At 34.8% G+C, this 18,682-nt stretch overlaps 1 protein-coding gene and 1 long non-coding RNA gene across 11 annotated transcripts in view; one reads left to right on the top strand and one right to left on the bottom strand.

The window, feature by feature from the left end:
• BEND7 (BEN domain containing 7) overlaps window positions 1-18,682 on the top strand; it is a 160,978-nt gene that overhangs the window by 14,836 nt on the left and 127,460 nt on the right. The window lies entirely within an intron of this gene.
• LOC103100141 (uncharacterized) overlaps window positions 1-18,682 on the bottom strand; it is a 33,456-nt gene that overhangs the window by 8,340 nt on the left and 6,434 nt on the right. The gene's annotated exons all lie outside the window — the stretch shown is intronic.

The following is an 18,682-nucleotide window of genomic DNA, read 5'->3' as shown; positions in this document are numbered from 1 at the left end:
TTGCTCTGAAGGAGGCTGAGAGGAGAGAGGTCCTGGAGGGAGAACTCCTGGAGAGGTCTGAGAGGAGGGCTTGCTCTGAAGGAGGCTGGAGGTGGAGGCCCCTGAGACTGTTTCTCCATTTTGGTCACGTGAGTGATAGGGACTGATCTCTTTTCTTTGCCTCAGCTATCTAAGGGCTTGGGCCTTTGGCTCAGCCTAAGCAGAGGGGGTATTTAAGCCCTATTCCCTTCTCTCCCCTTTCTCTCTCTCTAATACCTTTCTTCCTCCTGTTTGTAATTAAAAACTCCATAAAAGGTTGACTGCTGACTTAAGTTTTCATTTAGGAATTACATAGCTGAATTCCTTGGCGACCTTCAGTTAATATATATCAGCCTTTTAAAGTGATTTCCATGTCACACCTGTCTGGGGTAAGGCTTGGGGTTCACACGTGGCATGAGGGTGCAGTTTGGACACTAGGTCTCTAAAAGGTTTGCCATCACTGGCCTAGTCTGTAGAACCCTCAATTAGGAGTTTTATTCCTTTCAGAGATTTACTCTAATTATCTTGAACCAAGTTTCTGAGTTTTCTTATTTGTTAGATTGGAGAAGTACTACTTGCCTTTTCACTTCTTTGGAGGATTAATTAGAAAATTATGTTGTATACTTTTCTCAGGATAGTGGTGTTACATGAAGGCACATTTGACTATAAAGAGTGATCTACCTATATTGGAGAAAAGGAAGATTTTCTCTGCAGTCCATGTAGAAGTATGCTGCCACTTGTATCTCATTGTTAGTCCTTTTAGTTGTTTCTAGAATATTTTTTTTACCTATGCTTTGTTTTTGTCTCTTATTTTGAAGTAATTTCTGGAAAAGACTCCCCTTCACCTGCATTCCTATAACAAAGAAAGATGATTAATCAAAAACAGTAGAAACACTTTTTACATCTGATAGCATATACAACATTCTGCCCTAGTGGTCCCTTGCTCCTTGGCCATGCTAAGATGTTTTATTTTCTATTCATTGGGTCCAATACTGTCTTTTCCATTACTAAGAGTTTGGCTTCCTTTTTGTGATCTTTTCATTTAAGAAGTTGTCATTAAATATTTTCTTTCTTTGATTCTGTTTATTTTACTTTGTGCTGGTTCCTACAGACCTTTCCGTATTTCTCCAAATTTTTCACATTTGTCCTTTCTTGCAGCACAATAATGTTCCATTACATTTATACAACCTACTTTGTTCAGCTCTTCCCCAACTGACAGGTTTCCACTTTGTTTCCAATTTTTTGCTACTACAAAGTGCCATTATGCCTTCATGCCTCTTGCACAATTTTCACTCTAGTTGCTGTCTTACCCTTAGTATTTCTAGATTTTTTGAAAATGTAGTCATTTGTCAGCAATTCCTGATGTGCTTTCATATCCAAAGTCAATAAAGTTTTTTTAGCTTCTTGGAAAAAAGGCATTGTATAAAGATCAATTACTTTTATCTTTATCATCATTAATGTTTATATTGAAGATGGAATTGTTAAATGCATACATATTTAGTTTCCTAGATTTTTTTTACATTCAGCATTAATCAAGTATCCACTATGTCAGAATTTAGTAATATTCTTCCATATTTTGCCATTAATATCAATTTTTTAAATGAAAACATCATTAAAGAGGAAAGTTTATACCTTTTTGTTACTGGTATTCTTAAAAAAAAGTTTTCTGTGCAGCCAATTTAACAGAGAAGTAGCATATCAAGTTATATTGAGTTACATTGTCTGTTACCAACATAAAATTATAAAAATTATATCTATTGTTAAATGAAAACTTATTAAGTACTATAAGAATACTGCAAAGGTAGTAGAGGATATGCTTAATTCACTTCTATCATTAGTATTTCAGTGATATCATTTGTCAGTTCTTGGAAGCCTTTTTCTATGTGTTTCCATGACATATTAGAGTAAGTTCCATTTTTTCTACCCTTTAAGCACAAACTTTATAGGTTTAAAAGTATTCACATTTTCTATATTGAATGAAATTTATATGACAATATAGATCATGTTCATTTTAAAAGATAATTGTAAATGTGCTAGAACACTGAAACAGTTCTATGTTCCTCTTAGGAGAATAGAATAATTATGTATACATAGCATAAGGCTGTGTGTGTGTGTTTGTGTGTGAGAGAGAGAGGGAGGGAGGGAGGGAGGGAGAGAGAGAGAGAGAGAGAGAGAGAGAGAGAGAGAGAGAGAGAGAGAGAGAGAGAGAGAGAGAGAGAATATGTCTTATCTGTTCATCTAGATCAGTGATGGTGAACCTTTTAGAGATGGAGTACCAGGCCCCAATCCCACCCCAGACCAAGTGCTATGCTGATCCCCCTCCCCCAGAGACCATGTGTCATGCTTCTCCCTCCCACAAAGTGCTGGTTGTGCCCTGTCCTCCCCCTTACCCCACACAGGGGAGGGAGAAAGTGCTCCCATTGGGTTGTTGGGCAGAGGGGTGGGTGATGTGAAAAAAATGTCATCAGGCACAGTGGAGAGGGGGTAGGGGAACAGCTCCACCTGAGTCCCTTTGCCTTTCTAGTAACAAACTCTGGGGGTAGTAGGGTGGGGAGGGAGGGTGGCTGAGTGCCCACTGAGTATGTTCTGCATTCCATCTTTGACATCCATGCCATAGGTTCATCATCACTGACCTAGACTGTAAATTATTAGAGATCAGGGACCTTATTTCTCATTCCTTTATATCTCTTAGAGCACCTAGTACCATGCTTTGCCTGTTGTAGTTCAATATTTGTTAAGTAAATTAAAGAACTGTCCTGATATCCTCTCATTTAAAATGGAATGCAAATCCTTAAGTACAAATATTACTTAACTACATTTGACTATTTAGCATTTTCTTACGTGTGATTTATTTTCCTACTATCAACAATGGCTTCCAACAGGTTCCATTCTTATTTGTCTCTATGTATCCCATACCTTATAGTTTTTGAGTTAATCCATCAAGGGACTCACTCCAGTCCTTCCACTATCTTTATGTGTCAGTCTAGTACTACTCAGATTCATTCACTACTGAGTTATGAATCCTAGACTCATATGTCACTTGTAAACATGACTGTTGTGCCTGAGGCTTGCCAATTGAAAACCTGATAACATCTCTGTGCTAATCTGGATTTGAAGTAAAGGTGCCAACTTCAGCTATATTATTTAGAATAGTGTCTCCCTTATATTCCACATAATTTTTTTTCTTACTCTTATTAGTTAAGCCAAGAAATTCTGGACTTGTGACAAGATCTACTATGATCTCTTTACTCACTTTACTGTGAATTTCTTGAATCCTTAATTTTTAAAAATGTAGAGCCCAGTACATTAAGTGGAAACCTAATGGCAAACTTAAGAAAAGCCATGGCCTGGAGCTAGATGGGATGGACAGGCATGAAAGAGAATTATATATCAGAGGGTCCATTTTTTCCTTCTAATCCAGAAACATCTTCGTTTTCTACTTCTTCAATTCTATTTAACAAATATCAGGTGCCTTCTGTGTACAGAAAGCAACATCAAATCTTAGGGAAGATACAATCTTTCAATGAGATGTTATCCCTCCTATCATAGTAGTTTGGTAAATATGAACATACCTATAGTAATGAAATGAAACACCCATAATAATGATCATGATACTAAGTGGAATCTATGTAGAGTTTTAAAGTCTCCATAATGTTTTTATGAATGTCATATGATTCTCATAACAACATGGTGGGGGAGAAGTACTATGGATATTATTGTTATTATTTTGAAAGTAAGGAAACTGAGGCTTCGAGAGGTTAACTTGCTTCTGGTTACATAACTAATAAGTGCTAGAAATTGTAAACAGAAGGCTTCTTGATTCAAAGTGCCAGGTTTTTTCCATGATACTGAACAGTCTCTCTAATGATCACTTTAATGAATCTGTGAGATCTCTGAAGTGGGCTCTTTCCAATAGTATAGTTTGTTAACCATCCATATCTTCTGTCTTGTGCAGCTCTTGTCTATGTCTTCACATAATTCCACCTCAGGGTCCATGCAACATGCTGAGGTTTTTCTTAAAGGAAAAAAAAAACTTGCATTATCTATGAAATGCAATAAAGCAGTGCTCATTAAAACAAGGTATGCCTGTACTTGAGGAAATTTTTTACTTGCCCACAAAATCAGGATGCTGTCAGGTCGTGCAAGACTATATGCCAGGCTAAGGATTTGAACTTTATGATCACACTTTTGCGTTGGAAAAGATTAATCTGGTAGTCATGTTAAGGATTAATAATAAAGAGAGGAGAACTTAACTGAAAAGAAAGGTTGGAAGTTTGTTTCATTGTACCCATGGGTGTAGGGAGGGTTTGTACTAGACTGTTGACATTGGGACTACTCAGAGAGTTGAGATATGAACAGAATATTGTGTATGTATAAACAATCCAGCTTAGTGAATATAAGAGGTGAGGGAGAAGGAAAAGTAAACAGTCATATATCAGCCTCACATATACAAAAGAAAATGAATCAATAGTGCTTCCACTAATAGATATTATGAAATTTTTTAGAGGAAATCATCTGTTTATTTTGATAAGAGAAGATGGTAGGTCTTTTTGCATATGAAATATTTTTTGGTATGCTATCAAAAAGGTACAAAGATAGGAAGGAAAAGCAGTAGAGAGAATTTTATCTTTACCTTTGTTGTTCAGTCATTTTTCAGTCATGTCTGACTCTTCTGGATTCCATTTGGTGTTATCTTGGCAAAGGTACTAAAAGTGGTTTGCCATTTCCTTCTTTAGCTCATTTTAACAGATGAGGAAACAGAGGCAAGCAGGGTTAAGTGATTTGCTCAGGGTCACACAGCAAGCAAGCGTTTGAGGCCACACTCAGGAAGATGTTTTCCTAATTTGAGGCCTAGTACTACTTACTATTCGTTGCACTACCTTGTTGCCCTTAACTTCACCAGATTGATTTAAAAAGTAATAAGGAATCATTAGGAATTTTGAAGGTGATAGTAATGTGTTGAAAGTTTTCAACAAATTTCAAGTGAAAATGACCTCTAAAATATATAAACATAGCTACATATGCTATTGGCACATGTGATTTCTGTAATGATTACATATTATTCTATAGACCCTGTTTAATAAAACAAAGTATCACTTACAACCACCACAACAAAGAAAGTATTAACAACAATCACTGGATTAAAGATATTTGAGCAACATAGTCATTTTCATCAATTCCTCTGATTACAAAATTAAATCTCCTTAATATGTCCCCAGTTTTGTGGTAAATAAATTATAGATCTTCCACCTTTTCTTTAAGTTTCCTTTGTATCTCTGCCTTTTAACTAAAACTTGGTTTTCTATTAATGATTATTCTACATGCTCAAGTTGTATACAGTGGAATCCTTGTCTTTTTCCACTTCCCAGATTGATGGATATAGGAGTTGTCATAAATCTTTATTACCCTCCAAAACTTCCAAACTATTGTTTGACCACATCACCAAAAATAGCTTCTTTTTTTAAAAAAAAGTCATCATTAAACCCAAGAAACATGAACAAATATTTACTTATCCAAAGAACTGAAAAAGAGGAGTGTATGACTTTTTTAGGACATCTTTTAAAAAAATATTCAATTTAACAAAGTTCCAATAGTGCCCTGTTTGCCTGTGTCTTTTTATAAACTTACTTATTTTCTTTTATGTGTATGACTCAAATAGTTCCGTAATTACTTCACTATTAACTATCCTCTTTTGTCTCTACACTATTATCTCTCCCCATTAGCCCCCCCCCCCAAAGTCCTGCCTTATAATAAAGTCTAGACAAGCAATACAAATCCATAGATTGGCTATCCCTGCCAATGCCATTCTTCACTTCTATGCCATGATTTATATGCTAAGGGGTGTGAAGCAAGATTCATCATCAATCTAGAATCCTATGATTAGTCATTGAACTTGTAAGACTTATAAAGTTTTTCTCACTTATTTTCCTTTACCATATCATGGTCATTGTATACATTTTTTCCTAGTTTTGCTAACTTTGCTTTGCTTTACTTTATACAAGTCTTCCCAAGTTTCTCTGAATCTATACCTTTTCTTATTTCTTATGGTACAGTAATACTCCTTTATATTCAGATACAATAATTTGTTTAATCATTCCTAAATTGATAGGTGACCACTTTGTTCTCAATTTCTTTGCTGCAACAAAAAGTGTTGTTATAAATATTTTTTGTGCCCTCTCCTCTTTTTGGAGAATATGTACAATAGTGGTATAAGCTATACCACTTAGTAATTGTTACTTATTTTTATTAAATGAGCCTGGCCTTCCATAGCCTCTCTGTTGTCATTGTGTCCATGACTCCATTTGGAGTTTTCTTGGCAAAGGTCTTGGATTGGTTTGCCATTTCCTTCTCCTACTCATTTTATTGATAAGGAAGCTGAGGCAGAAAGGTTAAATGACTTGCCCAGCATCACGCAGCTACTAAGTATCTGAGGCTGGATTTGAACTCTGTTTTCTTGACTCCAAAGTCCAGCACTCTATCCACTGAACCTCCTTAATAGTTGTCGTTTTACATTTTTTGATCCTCTTTACTAGCGGGATAGGGTGAAATAGAACCTCATCATTGTTTTAATTTCCATTTCTTTTTTAAAAATAATGATTTATAGTATTTTCCCTATGGTTGTTAGTATGCATTCATTTGAGAACTGGCAAATTCTCTGATCATTTTTTATCTGTTGGGAAATGGCTTTTGATCTGTTTCCTTTAACAATTTCTTATGTATTTTGGATATCAACCCTTATCAGAGAAATTTGCCTTAAAGATTGTTTCTCAGTTAATATTTCCTTCTATTGATTGTTTTCCCAAAAGTTTTTCAACTATATGTAATCAAAATTGTTCATTTTATGATCCTTTAATCCTTTGGTTAAGAATTCTTCATATAGCTGTAGTTGTGAAAGGCACCTCCTCTCTTCCTCTAATTTGTTATTGATGTGGCCTTGTATACATAGATCATGCATCCACTTGAAACTTATTGTGGGTTATGGTATGAAATGTGGGTCTAAGCCTAAATTCTGCCAGACTGCTTTCCAGTTTTCCCAGAAGTTTGTGTTAGTGATTTCTTTCTCTTGCAGTTTAAGTCCTTGGGTTTTATCAAACATTATTTTTCTCTATGTTGTGTACCAAATCAGTTCCACTAATCACAACAATTTTTTCTCTAATGAATGCTTCTTTCTTTGTCGTTTTTATTCGTTAACATTATTAATACTCCCAAATCCTTTTCAGTGACTTTTGAATTTGGTTCACACCTCCATTTCTCAGTCATCATCAAGCATTTTTTGAAAGTCTACTATGTTCCAGGCACTCTGCTTGGTATTGGGGACACAAAGACAAAAATGCAACAGTCCCTATTTTCAAGAAGTTAGTATAGTATCAGAGGAGATAAGATGTATATTGATATAAGCATATGCAAATTAAAACAAGATAATTTTTTTGGAATCAGTACTAGCATTTGGGAGCATTAGGAAAGGTAACATGTAGGAAGTGGTATTTGATGTCAGCTTTAAAGGAAACTAGAGATTTAAAGATGTTCAGATGAGGAGCAGATGTATTCTAGGCTTGCAAAACAACCTGTACATGTAGAGAAGTAGAAAGGAGATGTTTGAGGAATAAGAAGATCATTTTGACTAGATCATAGTGGATATGAAGGTGACTAACATATAATAAACCTTGAAGGGTGAATTGGAATCTACTTAATCAGCCTGAGTGTCTTCATTGCCTTTACCCAACCTGGAACTTATGATCTTCCATTTTAGATGTAGTTTCTGATCTCAACTGGGCTCTTGTTGAGAAGTACGTAGGTGATGCAAAGATAAAATGTTGTGTCTGAAATCCAGAAGTCCCAAATTAAAATTCAGCCTCAGACTTACTAGTATGTGATTCATGATTTCAGGAAAACCTTAGTTCAAGTGACCTTGGGCAAGTCACTTAACCTCTGTCTGCCTCAGTTTTCTCAATGTGTAAATAAATGGTGATATTAGTAATAATATTATCTACCTCTCCAGATTGTAAGGATAAAATAAGATAATATTTGTAAAGCATTTTTGGTAAAATGCTTACTACACAATAGGTCCTTAATGAATGCTTCTTTCCTTAAAAAACCTTTTGTGTCCCCTCTTTTCATTTCCCTGTATGAACTACTTCATACATTCTCTTCTTTCTCCAAGGCTCCACCACTTCCACCTCTCTGATCCCTTCTCTTGCTTCTTACCTTACTCAGAAAACTGGGGCCTTTTGACATGAACTCCCTCTTCCCTTTCTCTTCATCTCAAAACCCCTTGACTTATTCCCCAACTCTTTTTTTTTTTTTTTTACTTTTTGCTCAATCTGAAAGATAGGCACCACTTATTGCCAAAGCCAACCCTTTTGCATACATATATTTGGTCCCAGCTTTTGGCATCTTTTCTAACAAATCATAGTCTCAACCATCTTTCTATTTGGAACCTCCCATCTCAGTCTTTTGGTTCTTTCTTTGTTGCCTTCAAGTATTCCTAAGTCTTCATCATTCTTGGATAATCTGCATGAGACTATCCATTCCTTTAAATTATTTTCTCACAATATGTTATTTCTTCCTCTCTTTCTCAGCCAGACTTTTTGGTAAAAGTTGTCAATACTTGATGCTTCCACTTCTTTTCTTCCTCCTTGCTCCATAACCCTTTATACTCTATTTTCTAATGCTATCACTCAACCCGAAATAGCTCTCCATTTCCAAAGATCTCTTGCTTGCTAAATCTGATGGCCTTTTCCCAGTCTTCATTTTTCCAACTTATCTGTTATGTTTAACACTACTGACCACCCTTCCCCTTTCTGGGTTTTTCATGACAGCACTTTTTTTTTTGTTCTTCATCTCTGACCCCTTTTTTGTCTCCATGGCTGGCTAATCATCTACATTTCACCTCTTTACTCTTAATATACCACAAGGTTATGTCCAAGGCCCTCTTCTTTTCTCTCTTCCCATGCTCACATTACCTCATCAGCTCCCATTGATTGAATCTTTATTTTCTTTGCAGATGACTTCCACATATACATATTTAACCCTGAGCTGTACCCTCAGCACCAGTCTAGCTTCATCAGTTACTCTTGAAAATTTCCAGCTGCATGTCCTGAATACTTCAAACTCAACATGTCCAAAACTGAATTATTATCTTTCCCTCACAAATTCTCCCCTCTGCCAAACTTCACTATTTCTGTTGAAAGGCACCATCAGCCTTCCAGTCTCTCAGGTTGGCATTTTCTTCTATCTGTTACTCTCCTGAACCACACATATCCAATCTGTTGTCAACTCTTACTGTTTCAACTTTCACAACTTCTCACCCCTTTTACCTCTTTACCAATTTTATAGCTACCCCCTTAGATAAGACTTTTGTCACTTTTCTACTATATTAGTGCAACAACCCCAAGTCTCTTACCATTCTAATCCATCCAGCACATAACTGCCAAAGTGAATTCCTTATTCACAAACCTGACCACGCCACCCTTCTACTCAGTCAATTCCACTGGTCTAGAATAGAATAGAAACATTTCTCTTTAGTTTTTAAAGCTTATCACAACCTGGCCCTAATCTGTTTTTCTAGTGTCATTGAATGTTCTCTCACACTGCTAAATTGTCCTCTCTATTCATAAACCATATTCCATCTTTCATCTAAATGGATTTGCCTTTTTACCTTACATGATCATCTTTTCTTACCCTTATTTTTCATGGCCAAACTCTTAAAATATTAACTTATACTTTCTAAGCTTTCTTATTCGTACTTGCTGTGTGGTTATTTTCCTTCACAGTAATGAAACCACTTGCTCAGAGATCATTAGTGAAGCCTTACTTGAAAGATACTTTCGACTGCACTCTTCATTCTTTTGAATCCACTGTATTTGATTCTGGTGACTGTTAGTCTTTTCCCCTTTTGTTCCTATAGTCATAGTCTGGCAGCATAAATAGGACTTTTTATTATGTAATCATTTGGTACATATCTCTTTCTCATGGTCCACCAAGGGTCAACACCTGCTTGAAGCCTAATTTGTTAGTTTGTGTTTTCCAAGAACCTGTATAACATTAAACTAAACAAATATCTATTATGGATATAAATGCATGCAGTCATACATGTTTTAAAATGATCAGTATTGATTCTCTTTGCTTAACTACCATTATTTATTACAAGATCTTGCTGTCCCCCTAATTTCTTTCAGTTTTTATGTGGGGCAAGGAGATGGAGATAGCAATAATAAAAGTCCAAAAAGAGGGCTATTGTAACATTTTAAAATTTTTATAGAAGAGAACAGGAAAAAAATTCTGAGGAAGCACAGATAAGCAGGACAGTTTTGAAAGTAATATGTAGAACTTATGTAATAAAGCAGCAAGCAGTATGAAATGGAAATTCATGCTTTTACTTAAAGTCCCCTTTTTATATTATGCTATGTGTATGTAAATGCACTTTGGGGTAATATTGGTGATTTTTTATGAATTTTGGTGATTAAGTTCAAAATAAAATTTTTTTCAATTAAAAAAAAAAGGAATCCAAAGCTCAGGGAATTAGATGATTTACCCAATGTCTTACAACTAGTTAATAGCAAAATCAAACTCAAACTTATTTTTTTGGCTTCTTTCCTATCTATAAACTTTTTTTAAAAAAGTGTATAATGGATTTCCTTTGTATTTACTATGTATTTTAATTTTCTGTGTCTATAAACATTATTCTGAAAAGGGGTCCATAGCCTTCAATAGATTACTAAAGGAGACTGTTACACAAAAATGTTTAAGAACTTATGTTGTTTCTGGGAGCTTCCAACCTCATACGGGGGGTGGAGGGGAGGGTTAAATATAAAAATATGAAAAATTAAATTACAAAGCCTGTGATTATTAGTCGTAGAACCAGAAGTATTACTATTATCAGTGAATAGAATACAGAGCCTGAGGTCAGGAAGACTCATCTTTAGGAGTTCAAACCTAGCCTCAGACACTTAATAAAAACTGTAAATGGAGTCACAAAGAGTTGAACATGACTGAAACGACCAAATGATAACAATCACTAGTTATAACAATAAAGATGTTCATGTATTTTTGTGAATCTATCTGTTTATATGTAATAGGAATTTAACAAATCATCCTTTGAAAATAACTCTAATTTATCAGAAACACATATCCACTTTTACATGTTTTTTTGGTCTTAGCAGTACAACAATATGGATATAATCAAACAAATATATGCTCAAAAATAGTTCTCCTTAAACTAATCTCTTAAATTGTAACTAATCATTTAAAGTTTAGGCAGGCAGTAGTTTACAGAAATTCTAGATACACCTTAATTTTTATATATTTCTATATCCTATGAGATATATTTGGCTTCTTTCCTATCCATGAACTTTTAAAAAAGTGTATAATGTGCTTCCATTGTATTTCCTATGTATTTTAATTATCTCATATATTTCATAGGATATAGTAGTATGTAAAAATAATCCATTCTGCTACCTTTGAATCCTAAGCAAGCAAGGGTCTTCATAAAAGTAGCAAGAAATTTCTTACCTATGAGGCTGACCTGTGGAGTAGATCAATGGGATAGGATTTTAATAAGATTTGTTCCTAAAAGTATCAAATCTTAACTACTTTTATTTTCCTCTTGTCTCTTAGGCAGTTTTTCTAGACCCACGAGTGCCTACTTTCCTGGTGTCCCATATAAAAATCTTCAAAAGGAAAATGTTAACCTTCTTAGACAAAAGACTTCAATCTGTAGTTTTCAAGACTTTCCTAATGTCAGTTGATTCTTGGAATTCTCAAGAATCCTTAAGCTTTTTATCCAGACATAGGTCTAGAGTCATATTTTCTTGTAGAATTCCTTATACTATTGGCAATTCTTTCAGTGGTATGTTGAGGTTCAAACACCTTTTCTTTTGGTGTTTATATAAAGGGGCAATTTTGAGACTTGAACAGGTTTATGATAACCTCATTTGGACCACTAATATGGGATTAGGAATCTGAAATAGTTGTCATTCTTTGTAGGCCATCTCAGGAATTTCTCTAATTCATGACTTCTATTGTTCCTGAAGGTGGAGGGATAGAAGCCTAAGGGATAAATCTGAAATGCCTTCCTAGTTCCTAGAACTAGAGAATGGACAAAATGACTTCTCAGTGCTCTGAGATATCAGTGGACCTTGCGATTGTGCAGGTGTGTGTCCAGTTTTTTTATCTCCCATTTCTGAGCATGTATTCACTTCTTCACTTTCATCTATTAAAATCTTTTAGTTTCCTTTAAAGTTAAGCTCAAAACCAAGTATACAAAGCCTTTCTTCATCTCTATTGTTATTAGTGCCTCCCTCTCCAAAACTGTCTTTATTTTATTTTATTTTTAGTGAAAATTTTTATATTATTTCTTCAAATTACTTGTAAGAACAGTTTAAACTTTTTTTTTTTTAATTTTGGGTTCCAAATTCATTCTGGCCCCTCTCTAATCCCTTCCTGATTTAGCAAGCAATTGGATATAAATTATACATGTGCAGGTATGCAAACCATTTCCATATTAGCCATGTTGCCAAAGAAAAATGAAGTTTAAAAAGATAATGTTTCACTCTGCATTTGAGACTCCATTAGTTCTTTTGACAAAGTGGATAGCATTTTCCATAATATATATTTTTAGATTGTCTTAAATAATTATTTTGCTGAGAATGGTCAAGTCATTCACAGTTGATCATCATATATTATTACTCTTACTTTGGTTGGTTCTGTTCTCTTCACTTTGCGTCTGTTCATGTAAGTCTTTCCAGGTTTTTATGAGATCATCTTGCCTTTCATTTCTTAGAGCACAGTAGTATTCCATTAGAATAATTTACCACGACTTGTTCAGCCATTCTCTAATTGATGGACATCCTCTTAAGTTGCAATTCTCTGCTACCACAAAAAAGATCTGCTATAAGTATTTTTGTAGAAATTGACTCTTTTCTTTTTTCTTTGATCTCTTTGGAATATAGACCTAGTAGTGGTATTTCTGAATCAAAAGGTATGGATAGTTTTATAGTCATTTGGATATAGTTCCAAATGGCTCCCCAAAATGGTTGGGTCAGTTCACAACTCCACTAAGAGTACAGCTGTGTCCCAATTTTACCACATCCTCTCCAACATTTGTCATTTTCCTTTGCTATCATGGTAGCCAATCTAATATGTGTGAGGTAAAGTCTCTGAGTTGCCTTAATTTACATTTCTCTAATCAGCAGTAATTTAGAGCATTTTTCCATGGCAAACAAGCTTTGGTTTCTTCTTCTGAAAAATGTTTTCATAACCTTTAACCATTTATCAATTGGGGAATGGCTGTTATAAATTGGACACAGGTCTTCATATATTTGAGGAAGGAGGATTTTATCAGAGAAACTTCATGTAAAAACTTTCCCTCAGTTTTCTGCTTTCCTTTTCATCTTGGCTGCACTGGTTTCATTTGTGCAAGAACTTATTAATTTAATATCATCAAAATTATTCATTTTATGTCCTACAATGCTCTCTATTACCTGCTTAGTTATAAATTCTTCCTTTATTCATAGATGTCAGGTAAACTATTCCATGTGCTTTTAATTTCATTAGGATAATACCCTTTATGTCTAAATTATGCATCCAGTGGTATAGAGTATGAGAAGTTGGTCTATACCTAGTTTCTGGCAAACTGCTTTTCATTTTTCCCAGCAGTTTTGTCACATTATGAGTTCTTGGCCCAAAATCTTTGTTATTTGGAATTATCAAACACTAAATTACTATGGTCATTTACTCCTGCTTGTGGATACCTCATCCATCATTCACTGATCCACCACTCTATTTCTTAGCCAATTCCAGATTGTTTTGATGATTACTAATTTGTAATATATTTTGAGATATGGTACTGCTAGAATGCCTTCCTTCACATTTTTTACATTGATTCCTTTGATATTCTTAACCATTTGTTCTTCTGTATGCATTTTATTATTTTTTCTAGCTCTATAAATAACTTTTTGTACTTTGATTAGTATGGCACTGAATAAATGAATTAATTTAGGTAGAATTTTCTCTTTTATTATATTGGCTCAGCCTAACCATGAGCAATGAGTATTTCTCCAGTTGTTTATGTCTGATTTTATTTGTGTAAAAAGTGTTTTGTAATTGTATTCAGATAGCTCCTGAGTTTGTCTTCGTTAGTAGACTCTCAAGTATTTTATGTCATCTACATTTATTTTAAATGGAATTTTTCTTTCTATCTCTTGCTGATGGACTTTGTTGGTAATATGGAAATGCTGATGATTTATGTGAGTTTATTTTATATACTGCAACTTTGCTGAAGTTGTTAACTATTTAAACTAGTTTTTGGTTGATCTGCAAAGAAGGGTAGTTTGGTTTCCACATTGGCTTATTGCCTATTTTGATTCTTTTAGATTTCTTTTTCTTCTCTTATTGCTATAGCTTAGCATTTCTAGTACAGTATTGAATAATGGTGGTGATAATGGGCATTCTTACTTCACCCCTAATCTTATTAAAGAGGTTTCTAGCTTATTCCTGTTACAGATAGTACTTGCTGATGGTTTTAGATAGATATTACTTAACATTTTAAGGAATGCTCCATTTATTCCTATGGTTTCTAGTGTTTTTAATAGTACTGAGTGTTGTATTTTGTCAAAAGCTTTTTCTTCCTCTATAGAGATAATCATATGACTTTTTGCAGCTTTCGTGATTGATGTGGTTGATTATGCCAATAGTTTTCCTAATATTGAACTAACTCTGAATGCCTGGTATAAATCCCACCTGGTCATGGTGTATGATCTTTGTGATATATTAGTATATTATTCTTGCTAGGATTTTATTTTTAAATTTTGCATTTTGTTTTTATTTTAAAGTCATTAATTTGTGTTGATAGAATTCTACTCTCAATTGCATATATTACATATACTATATAAAAATAATGGTAACTACCATTTATATAGCAGCTTAATATTTGCAATTATATATGATTCAAATGAGATTTTATATATAAATATACATGATATATAAGTATCTAATATAGAAGTTTATATGTACATATAATCAATTTCATTTTTATTATCAATTTATTATAAAAACTTTTGAAATAGGCACCATTGTTATACCTGTTTTATACGTGGGGAGGATGAGGCTCTGAAAAATTTAAATGACTTTCCTAAGGTCACACACCTGGTAAGTGACTGAGGCAGGATTCAAGCTCAGATTGTCTTGACTTCCCTAGGCCAGTTCTCTATGTATGTAGATAGTGAAAGATTTTTCTCTCTACTTTATAGATGAGGAAATTGATGCCCAGAAAGTTATTTGTCTAGAGTAATACATGTAGCAGGTAGCAAGCTGAGACTCTATAGACTAAATACTCTTACTCCAATTATGGTTCAATTAAATAGTTCCCAATAGGGGTTAGCATTCCCTAATGATGTCATTATTTCTTGAAAATACTTTATAATTACATGGTGCTTCACAATAACCTCAAATAGTGTTTAGTAATTTTCTATAGGGAATGTATAGTAGACCAATACCACAATTAAAAAGTCCTTTGAGTGCAGAGCTTCTCTTGGCAAAGTTGATTTAGGTTAAGGAGATACTTGAGAGAAGTTCTTATTTCCTTGCTAGTTGCAATGTAATCGAGAAAGAGTAAGCCTTGAATCACTGCTTAAGTTTGTATCAAGGGCCAGACTAGCCTGAGGAAAAAGCTGTGCTTTGGACATTTGCATGGCTCAGGCACCGAAGAGTTGGGAAGATACAACCTCTAGTCTTACCATGTTCAAGAATTCTGAAATTTCTTCACCCAACCATAATCTCTTTTTTTTTCACCTCTCCTGCTGTCCCTTTCATTACCCCACACTTTATCTTTACTTAATTGATGCCCAATTCAGGTTTTCTTCTTTGCCTTAGACATCCTATCCTTTTTTCCTCATCTTGACTCTTTGGTGAACCAATTCAACTAGATCCTCCTCTCTTGAATTCTTTACCCCTTTATTATATTGCTAGTTACACCCATCCAAGCCTTACCCTTGGATCACTGCCACCATTCACCATCATCACTCCTACACAATTGTTGCTAAATGAAGGTGGAGAAAAATCACACAACTCTGATTGGATCCATAACAGATTTTTGTTAAATGATTTAAAGTGAATTCTCATTACTGTAAGGCAATCCTACTTTACTTCCCTTATCTATTCAGTGTCCGACTCTTCAGAATATCTCTTCCAAATCTTTTCATACCTCTTCTAACCTCATGTGCCACAGCTTCCTTCTAACCTCTCAGTTGAGAACCTTTCCTCATTTTCAGGAAAAAAAGTGATGCCATTTGTCATGAATTTCCCTCTTTTTCCTTTTCCTCTTCTATAACTCAAGTACCTTCCACCATTATCTCCTTCATCTGTCACACATAGTGAAGTAACTTTACTCCTCCATCATATCTCCTCCAAAAGACTGCCCTCTTTTTATCCCTATATCTTTTTTATTTTCATTCTCTCCCTCTTTCTTGGCCTATTTCTCACTGTCTACAAAGATGCTCATATTTCTCCTGTCCTGGGAAAAAACACTTGCTAATCTTTCCATCACCTCTATCATCCTGTATTTCTTTTGCCCTTTGTGCCCAAACTCAAAAACGTTTTTAACAATAGGTGCCTCGACTTTCTCTTCTCTCACTCTCTTTAGCAACCTTGATAGTAGCAACCTTCATGATTTTCTTAGGGGCAATGTATACCCAGCATATGATGGTACAGAACATTGTTGCCCATAGAAATCCAGAGTTGTCTGTGTGTAGAATTATAGGATGCAGACTGCCACAATACTTCAGATTGTGTTTCTTCTGTGTGAAATGGAATTGATTCTTCAAGGCTTGAATAAAAGCAAAACAAAACAAAAGACCTTCTCACCTTACTATTCCACCAAAAGTGCTCTCTCAGAAGTTACTAATGATGCCCTAGTTGCCAAATCCAAAGCCTTTTCTAGATCCTCATTCTCCATGACCTCGCTGCATCCTTTAACATTATTGATTACTTTCTCTTCCTTGGTACTCTCTTTTGTCTAGATTTTGGGGATACCACACTTTCCTGGTTTTCTATCCTACTGCTCCATCTCTGTCTCCATTGGTGTCATTCAGAATTCTTTCTTGGATCTCCTCTTCTCTGTCTATAGTAATTCACTTTGTGATCTCATCAGTTCCCATGAGTTTAATTACTATCTCTATCCTGATGATTCCTAAATCTACCTTTTCTGCTCCATTCTGTCTCCTGTCCTCTAATCTCACATCTTTAGCTTGCATTTTAAACATCCCTAACTGGATGTCTAGTAGCTATCTTAAACTCAATACATCCCAAATATAAATCATTATCTTTCCCCCCTTAACCCCATCCACCCACCCTTTTCTGTTACTATAGAGAGCAATACCATACTCTCAGGCTCACAGGCTTGCAATAAAGGAGTCATCCTGGACTCTTCACTTTATCTCTCACTTTCCATATCCAAGCTTCTGATTTTACCTTTGCAGTATCTCTCAAATATATCCCTGTCTCTTCTCAGACACTTCTACCACTCTACAGGTTTTCATTACCTCATACCTGGATTATATGCAATATCCACTTGAGTGACTGGGATGCTGTCTTTAGAGAGCCATCATTGTCCTTATTATGAACAAACCAAAAAGTTGAGGAACTACTGCCCCATACCATGTGGAGGGGAGAGAAGAAAGTGAATGGCCTGGAAGTTTCTTAAGGAGTTATCAATTTTTAAAATGAATCCCAGTGCCTTTATTATTTCTATTTTTATTCACCATTCAATAAATAATATTTATTAATTATCTTCTATTATGTATAGTTTACTTTGTTAAATGATGAGATAAGATACAGAATATGGCATAGTCCCTGCTAGTGTGATAGCGTGAAAAGAATAATTGATTTGGAACCTGAGCTGCTGTTGTTCAGTTGTGTCTTATTCCTTGTGATCCCATGGAATCAGAGCATCTAAGCTTAAAGCACAGCTCTACCATTTTCTACCAGTGTGATGATCAGATCTTTCTAAGCCTCAGTTTCATCACCAGTAAACTGATTGGTCCTTTTTGGCTCTGTCTGTGATTTCCAGGAACTTATAAGATATTTGATAATAAAGCATGGTGTTAGAAAACATATTTTTAACAGAAGAATCATTGATCCATGCATTTTTATCATATATTAGCAATGATGCAGTTCTCATCCCCACAAAAACTTACTTCCTAATGATTATAAGCTCTTTCTCCAAAAACTTGCTGGGAAATGGGACTGGGTTAGAGAGCTGGGGAAGTAGGAGATGGGAACCCAGGTTAGTATTGTCTATATGTAGAAAATATAAACTAGTAAAGGGATCTAACCAGCATTAGAAAGTAAATAAGTGGCAGTGGAGTGAAAAGAAGGCTTTATCTTTATGGCCTCACCCTCTGCTTAGTCTTCTGCCTTATGCTTACTTAGCAGAAAACAAAGTACTCTCTTACTGCAAAGGATTTGGAAAATATTGATGAGATAAAGCAAATTCAAGAAACCCTTTACCATGAGAAAACTCAGTCTTTTCCTAATATAGCCAGGATAGAATTAGTAGGTTTATTTATGCATTATTTATATCACTAAAAACTAGAATTAGAAATCAATAATTTCATGTGTGGGCAGGAGGAGATGGAGGGAGTTCTTTTTGCTAATTTGTAGTGATAAT

The sequence above is a fragment of the Monodelphis domestica genome, chromosome 5 (genome assembly GCF_027887165.1).
Source record: "Monodelphis domestica isolate mMonDom1 chromosome 5, mMonDom1.pri, whole genome shotgun sequence".
In the NCBI taxonomy this organism is placed as follows: Eukaryota; Metazoa; Chordata; class Mammalia; order Didelphimorphia; family Didelphidae; genus Monodelphis; species Monodelphis domestica.
Note: the sequence above shows the minus strand (reverse complement) of the source record. Positions and strands in the feature narration are given on the sequence as shown.